Source organism: Odontesthes bonariensis, chromosome 1 (genome assembly GCF_027942865.1).
Source record: "Odontesthes bonariensis isolate fOdoBon6 chromosome 1, fOdoBon6.hap1, whole genome shotgun sequence".
Classification (NCBI taxonomy): domain Eukaryota; kingdom Metazoa; phylum Chordata; class Actinopteri; order Atheriniformes; family Atherinopsidae; genus Odontesthes; species Odontesthes bonariensis.
Window position 1 is genome coordinate 9,261,028 of NC_134506.1, and position 9,003 is coordinate 9,270,030.

Below are 9,003 nucleotides of genomic sequence, written 5' to 3' on the forward strand. Positions count from 1 at the left end.
TAATATATTTTTAGGGGAAGAAGGACTGCAATACATATAACTACAGGCTGTCGTTTTGTTTGCTTACTCTCATGGCAAAACAGAGGACATATATCGTCTCTTATTGCCTAAAAAAGAAGAGAAAAAAGGGGGCCCACAATGCAATTCCACTTGCCCTTGGGTGTGGCGAGGTGCTGGTCACTCTGGGAGTGTGCTGCAGGAGTCGCATGGTTCAGATGGATCACATCAATTTGCTAGAAAAACAATATACCCCCACCCGTCTCTCGCTCCTTCATAAATTCTTCCACTATTTTCCTATTTTCTCCACCTTCTCTCAGCTGTCAGTCCATCATCATATTATAGAAAAAGATTCCATATAATACATATTATCAGTTTTCCCCACACTTTCTTAACTGACCCTGCACAGTTTAGCAATTGTATGTTTTCTTTTTTCGGGGATAGTATTTTTCCTATCTCTGAATTTTATGCCAGTCTTAATTTTTTATTTTTTTGCTAATTTTACCACTTTTTAACATTTAGGATTATCGTGATAATTGAATAAACCCATTAATATCAATGTTATAAACAAGCAAAAATGAAAATTCAATAACAAACTGGATCCATTTGAATTTCTGCCATGATCTGATGGTCCCTGCTGAATATTTCTCACTGAGCAGAAAGTCACTACTCCCACCTTGTGGTTTTATTTAGAATAGCATCAGAAAGGCGCACATAATCCAATCCAAATGGATGTTGAATAAGGGATGTTTACATCCCCACCCTTTCTTCCTGTATTTATTTATGTTAAATTTGGTATAAATATTTATTATTATTATCATTATTGTTATCGTTATTATTATTATTACATTTTTAAAGATATAGAATAGATCATGTCTAAAACTTTCTTTCTTTCTTGTGCAGATCAATTTCTCATATCACAGCTAGTTTTTATAGCATTCGACAGAAAAAAATCCCTTATAACTCAATTATTTATAAGGACATGAACACTAAGTGGAATATATGAATTGGGGCACATGGTCTCTGCCCAGCTTTTAACAAATTTTAAACAAAGGTCCTGAAAAGATAAACTTTCCATCACCCGTTTACATCTTTTATTAAGGTGTTGTAAAGAAAAAATGCTTTATTTCACAAATCAATCTATAAATGTAGTTTTTTTTTCATACATTACAAATCAAACAATACTTCAATCAGAACATCATGTGCAACTTATCTACATTTGATGAAAATACAAGTTTTAGTTTTATTTCAGATTTTTAATTTCTTTTTAATCAAGCACAAAACCATTTTTGATCTTGTGTTACAGTTTTGCATTACACAAGATGCAAGCATTTGAAATGAGCCCTGGAAATACAGTAATTCATTTATTCAGCCAATCGTTGTTATACTGTAACATTTTGAACTGTGGATCATTGTAGCTATAAAACACTCTGGACTGAGTCTCCATTGACTCATTAGATGCAGCCAATTGAAGTGGTTCTTTAAATCTGCAGATTTGGACACTTTTCAGTGTTTCAGAATCATCCTTGTAGCTGCGATCAACCCAACCATAATGACAACATACACCTTTTAATGAACTTGATAGTTTGTCCCCTAACATATGTGGGATCATTGGAATTACACACTCCACACTTTTCTACAGAAAGTTTGACTGATATATAACACAGGAAACGGCTTGTTTGTTTAACATCTCAAACATACATTGTCCGTCATTCTTCATCTTCATCTTTTGGAGTCTTTTTGGAGTGTTGAAATATCAATGTACAGCATTATGTTAGGAACTTAGAAAGACCAGGAATAAGCCAAACACTGTCTCCATTCTAGGACAGGAGGTGGAGGTGACTGAGGAAAGATACCTGGATGTTCACCTGGACAGCAGACTAGACTGGAATTGCAGCACTGAGGTCTTCAAAATGGACAGAATAGACAGTACTCTTTAAGGAAACTCAGGTCCTTGCAATGTCTGCACCTAGATTTACATTCTTTCTTTAAGGCTGTGGTGGAGAGGGCTATCTGCTTTGCAGCCATCTGCTGGGGCAGCAGCATTAGAGCCAGTGACTCAGAGACACTTTACAAACTAATAAAGAAGGCTGTCTCTGTGCTGGGGGCTACTCTTGAGCCATTAGCGCTGATTGTGCAAAGACAAATGTTGCACGAGATGACAAACATATGGATGGTGGAAGACACTGCCCACCCACTACATAACACAGTGATGAAACACAACAGAGTGTGTTCGGTCTAAGGCGTCACCAGCTCTGCTGCAATACAGAGTGATACAGGAGGTCTTTGCTGCCAGCAGCAATAACCAAGCGTGATGACAGCTTATAATGATTGTTGAGAAAAAGAATATCATTTCCATTTGATTTAATTCTATATCAAGGAAATTTTCTTTTGGTCTTCTTCACCAATTGGATATCTGTTACCAGGTGGCCTAAATATGGTTCTACACAAAATAACGATGTAAATGGAGAAACTATCCCTTAGCATAACGCACCCTAAGCTGTTGCTTTTCTTTTATACATTTCTGCATTCAAATCTCAACAAAGTGTTCTTTCTTTCCTTCCTCCAGTTGATCCCCTCCGAGCCTTTCAGTTGGAAAAAATAACAAACCCTGGAAAAATAGCTTAAACTGAAGTATGACTTTAATACCTCAATAGAAATAACCTGGTTTCAACATTTGGAAAGGAGCAGGCTCAGTTGCCCGAGGCAACTATGCTGTAATGTGTGAGTGGAAGTCTATGGGCTGTCACTTCACATTAGAGAACACCCTCAGTGTGCCTGTGATGGAGAGGCAGCTGGGGTAATAAGAGGTGGAAGGAATTACAGTTCATAAAGATCACATATGAGTGCTGATAGGCAACGATGAAAGATGTCACTTTTAGCTCAGGCTTGTTTTACACCAATTGGACCTGAATTCCATTACATATATTTCTGTGGGTTTTTCCAGAGTCTGCACATGTGTAGATGTATGTGTGAATGCCAATGTGTAAGTGTGTGTGTGAAGATGAAATTCTGGCAGGCACTCATTTTCTAATATGAAGTACTTTCAAAAGCCTGATGGTCAATGCTTTGTTTTGTGCTAAGGTTTAGTTTAGGTTTGGGTTAGGGTACGTCTTAAACAATTAGTTCTGATGGTCAATGTTAGGGTAAAGCACTTTGAACTGTCATATGTAGGTGAATGTCTGCGCAAGAAGAAGCGATGTGTAGGCGTTTATGTCTATAGCAAACTTTACAGTTCAAAACATGTTGGAATTACATCTCATAAAATCTATTTAGGAGAGATGTGTTAGGACAAAATTGCACATTCAAAATACGAATCTCAGCAATAGAACTGTAAGTGTATTCAACCCCTCCATTGCTGCTAATTTGTATACTGCAAATAGGTATATAGTAAACACATTGTGAAATTTGAGGCATGAAGTCCTCAGCAGCTTAAATGCTGTTTTCAAGCATTGAAAATGTGATGTAGTGTGTCAGCTAAAATAAAATAAAAATTTCTACAAAATGACGTGAATCGATACCTTGTTTGAGAATATATGCAACTGACAGTATTCCATAGGACACATTCACTGCTTTGAATTTTAATTTTTAGTTTGAATTGTTGAAATATCCAGAAGCTGACACTAAAACTTTTATATTGGCGCCTCAATTGTTGAGAAACACTTTGTTTTCTGCTACCTCAAATGACACAATTACAAATGTTTTAACATGTTCTTTTCTATCTCTCAGTCTCTCGTTTCCATCAATTCAGTGAGTTTTGTGCAACAGAATCACTTATTAGATCAGGTTCAAACGCGCCAGCTTACAGTTGGAAGCACTGACCATTGATCGTGTTGCGGTTAATGTGTATACCATCATGATTAATGATCGTCCTTTAACAGGAGTATTTCTTTACAACATTTCTTGTGCTGGCTTCAAATGTAATGGAAGACGCACTGTAGGATTGAATGTAATAGCCAAGAACGGAAAGCAATGTTCTTTTCAGCTTGATATTTTTGTTCTTTTTTCCACAGTTGTCATATTTTTTATATATGAAAAAGAATATCAGACTTGCTGAATAGACGCAAAGTAAATTTTCCAGGATAATCAACAGCAGAGAACTCATCCTGTTGTTGTTCGACGAATGTCCTTTGAAGCGGTAGTACTGGACAATGTTAATAAGGTAATACTACACCGTGTTCATTGCATTTTATGGTACAATAAGACTTGCATATTGACTGTCATATAACTGCTGGTAGCACACACAGTCTGCTATACAGGATAACTTTATCAAGTAATGAATGAATGGAATACTCACAAGTTGAATTCAGCAACAAAATACTGTAACACCTTTGTTATTAAACATTACACTTTCAAGTGTTTCATCAGACTGACAGAATGTACATCCTGATATAAATTATTGTCACATAAAAAGGCTTTAGATTATATCTTTGCTGGCTCCTGACATTTCATTTAACATTCATTTTGAAGTATTTCTTATTTGTAATTGGTATTAAATGAAATGTGAATTATTTAGATTGTGACGAGCCCTTTATAAATGCTGGACATGTGCCATGAAACGAATAATAGCCACTAGAGGGCAGTGCGGAACTGTAGCAAGGCAAGGCTTCCACTGAGACTACAAGTAGCCACACCACAGAGTGGACAAGGGTTTTTTCTTCTCATTGAAGAAAAGCACAATTAACAACATATTCAAAATAAAACAGCAAAATCAGGACAAAATAAGGACATGCCTATAAAAAAATTAATCAGAATGTTTTGAATTTCTTTCCTGCGTCACCAGTAAAATGCTCATCTATACATGTTGAGCTGAGGCAGCACATTTTTCTTTCTGAGTAGTTGGATATTCTCTTTCATCTCAAAACTTCTGTCGAATCCAGAGCCTTTCTTTGCCAGCAGCATCTCCTCCACCTCTGGTTTTTCCTTCATGTGCCGCCAGGATCTCTGCTCCCAGCGCTCCACGACTTGGTCTCTTGTAGCCTTCTTAACTTTTTCAGAGAACCCCCTCTGGAAGTTCTAGCTCTTTTGTGCAGCTCTTCTCTTGATCAGCCAGCTGAATTTTGAGGAGTTTTCTTCCCCCAAAGGTTCACTCCTCCACTGCTCCACCTCCAGGCCAAGCTGCCCCTGTCCCTGTCATTGTCTGTTAGAGCTTGTTTTTTTTCTTTTCAACAACCCTGCTGAGCAGCTTGTCTTTATAACTAAAACACTCCTTTTGATGACTGACTCTAACTTGCCAGCACTCCTTCAAGTGCTTTGACCTGCTGAACTCAGTTCACCAGCAGAGGCTCTTGTTTTCTTGCTTTCCTGTTTGTGGGGACATAGGCTCTGTTGCAGAGGCTGAATCTGTTCACAAATTGTTTTTTTTTCTTCTTTTCTTGGCTCGAGTTTTCCGCCTTAGGCAACTATGGCTACATCGTCTTCCCTGAGAGGAGAGAGCTGGTGCTAAAAAGAGATGTTCTTCTCTCTTTTTAATCTCTCCCTTTCTCCTCTGGAGCATGGCCTTTAGCTCTTTGTTTTCTTGTTTGGTAACACAAATCTTCTGGATGGTCTTTTTTTCACTGAGGAGCTGCCATCTCTCAAGTTATCCTGCTTTCCTCCCCTTGAAGACCATGTTTTTTGCTGCAGCCAATCATTTTTTGACCATTTTCTTCATCTGATCGTATATTTCCTTCTTCACATCCTTTATTCCTGTGTCATGTTTTCCGTGCACAGTTTTTTTTTTCAATGAAATATATGAATACATTTTCACACAAAGCAGGAAACATGTCAAATGTGAACCCAAAAGCAGAACAGCAAACTCTTCACTGAGAATAAATGTAATTGAAATGTTCACGTATCCACCTGTCTGATATGAAAAATGCTTAGATATTACACTTTTGATTGGTTGGAAATGTGATATCATAATTGATAGCCAAGAACGAAAAGCAATGTTCTTTTCAGCTTGATATTTTTGTTCTTTTTTCCACAGTTGTCATATTTTTTATATATGAAAAAGAATATCAGACTTGCTGAATGGAGGCAAAGTAATTTTTCTTGGATAATCAACAGCAGAGAACTCATCCTGTTGTTGTTCGACGAATGTCCTTTGAAGCGGTGGTACTGGACAATGTTTACACCATGTTCATTGCATTTTATGGTACAATAAGACTTGCATATTGACGGTCATATAACTGCTGGTAGCACACACAGTCTGCTATACAGGAGAACTTTATCAAGTGATGAATGAATGGAATACTCACAAGTTGAATTCAGCAACAAAATATTGTAACACCTTGGTTATTAAACATTAAACTTTAAAGTGTTTCATCAACATGACTATCAATGAATTTGAGCTGACAGAATGTACATCCTGATATAGATTATTGTCACATAAAAAAAGCTTTAGATTATATCTTTGCTGGCTCCTGACATTTCATTTAACATTCATTTTGAAGTATTTCTTATTTGTAATTGGTATTAAATGAAATGTGCATTATTTAGATTGTGATGAGCCCTTTATAAATGCTGTACATGTGCCATGAAACGAATAATAGCCACTAGAGGGCAGTGCGGAAATGATCCTTTTGGATGGAAAAAGAGTAATTCTGAAGACAGTTCACTGGTTCACTGTTTGAACAACTCACCCCACAGGCTCAAAAGAATTTGCAAAGAGACACTGTGAGTAAGAGCCAAACTGTTTTGGGTAAATACAAGATAAACATCAGTAGCTACAGGTGTGCTTGAGAAGTTATGTGGAAACCCAAGCCACCACATGATCATACCTCTACCAACTACTACAGAGTTTAAGTTTTTCTTCTTAACAGAAAGTCAGAAATATCTTGTAAAATGTCTTTTCAAGAAGGGATAAGGTGAGCATACCCACAAAATAACAAGAATAAAATCTATGATAAACATATCAGACATAGCAAAAGGTTTTCTCGAAGAGTTCTAAAAGGGGAAAAAAGTTCTACAGGGTGAGTTGATGGTAGCTACCACTTGATGCGCCTGATTTCAGAGCACAAAGAGATCCAGAATATGGGTGAGTTAATGGAAAAGCCCCCGTGTCCCAAACTGTGATTTGGGACTAGGTAGTTGGGAGGGCACATACTAAGGCACTAAGTCTGAGATGTATTTTGGGGTGAGGTCATTTAAGAGTTTATGGGTGAAATGACTTGGATGCAGTGAACCTTAAAACAAATATGAACGAAAGATGGTTTTCATCACATTTACTGATTGTTTCAACCTGACAAAATTGAAAGATCATACATACTATTTTATCCTTGAACAAACATTCATGTCCATCTACACATGGAATGAAATTTGCCATGTGTTGCTAATACATTTGCAGTTGTGTGTTTATACAGCGTCTTCTTATCCTTCTTCGGCCAATACATACGTGGGTGGTTTCAGACTGTGAGAGAAGTAGCTTTTGGCGTACTTTCTTATGCAAACTAAATTTGTGGCAAACCTCTGATGGATTTGTGGCGAGCTTCTAGAAAACTCGTTGGAAACTTTTTTTCCCCCCCATAATTTGTAGAGCCAAAAATAACCTGTGAGGCTAAGCCTTTTTGACATCCTGAAATACAAAATAATGCCTTCATCTATCAGCCATACGTTTCAGACAGTTTCTCCCACCTTAGAGGCATACAACCTGCACAGGTGGGGTCAGCTCTATGTTCCCACGGCCCATTGGTCCCACATCGCTAAGAATTTTTTGTTTTTTCAAAATTAGGCCCAATGGTCCCACAGCCAATTGGTCCCACAGCCCATTGTTCCCACATCGCTAAGACTTTTTTATTCATTTTTAGGCCCATTGGTCCCACATCATAAAGACTTTTAACATTATTTTTTAGGCCCATTGGTCTAAAATTTAGAATTTTAATGAAAGTTTTCACTAATCTTTTTTGTCACTTAGCACAGTGAGGGAGGCCCATACAGAATTTTTATGTGGGGTCTGCATGGGAATGTTCGTCAACTACATGAGGAACACATATATCCAATAAATACATTTTATTTTATGGCAGCTTACCACCGGGTCATGAATGACACTGGTCAAGTGCGCCACCCCGGACTGTGATGATATTTTATAGGCCACTTTTTATTGTGTAAAGGCAATTTAGCCATGAAATACATATTAATATTGTTATTATTAGTAGTAGCAGTAGTATTAGTAGTACCAGTGCAGTTGTAGGTGTTTTTCTACTTTTGGAAATGAAGCTAAAAAAACAGCTTAGGAAATAATAATAAAAAAAAAAAGAAAAAGAAAAAGTTTAGCATGTGTAGGCCAAATGTCTTTACACATTTTTCGCTATTAGTTTACTCAGAAATGTGAGAACATGGAGTTGTGGGACATAGGACCTAAGCTATGGGACCAGTGGGCTGTGGGACCAATGGGCCTAAAAAATAAAAAAAGGTCTTAGTGACGTGGGATCAGTGGGCTGTGGGACCAATGGGCCTAAAAAATAAAAAAAAAAGTCTTAGTGATGTGGGACCAATGGGCTGTGGGACCATTGGGCTATGGGACCAGTGGGCCGTGGGACCAATGGGCCTAAAAAATAAAAAAAAGTCTTAGTGACGTGGGACCAGTGGGCCGTGGGACCAGTGGGCCGTGGGACCAGTGGGCCGTGGGACCAGTGGGCCGTGGGACCAGTGGGCCGTGGGACCAGTGGGCCGTGGGACCAATGGGCTGTCGGAACATAGACACGCTCCCGCACAGGTCACTGTGCACCACACCTTTTCCTAGGACTGTGGGATTAAGAGACATGGAAGTAGGCTACAGCCAGGTTTAGAACTTTCTCTGGTATTATTTCATTAGAGATAATCAACTGTGTTGGATCAGTTGAAAGGATGGGAATACATGCTACGAAGAAGTTAGTCCTTAGACATTTACAGTGGGTCGGCATGTAGGCTATTTCACCTCAATATAATTGCGCAGTTTTCGTCAATTCGGAACTCATAACCAATAAGCAGCTTTTACTGACAAGATAAGTTTATCTTTAACCTACAAGTTGAACTCAAATGAATCAA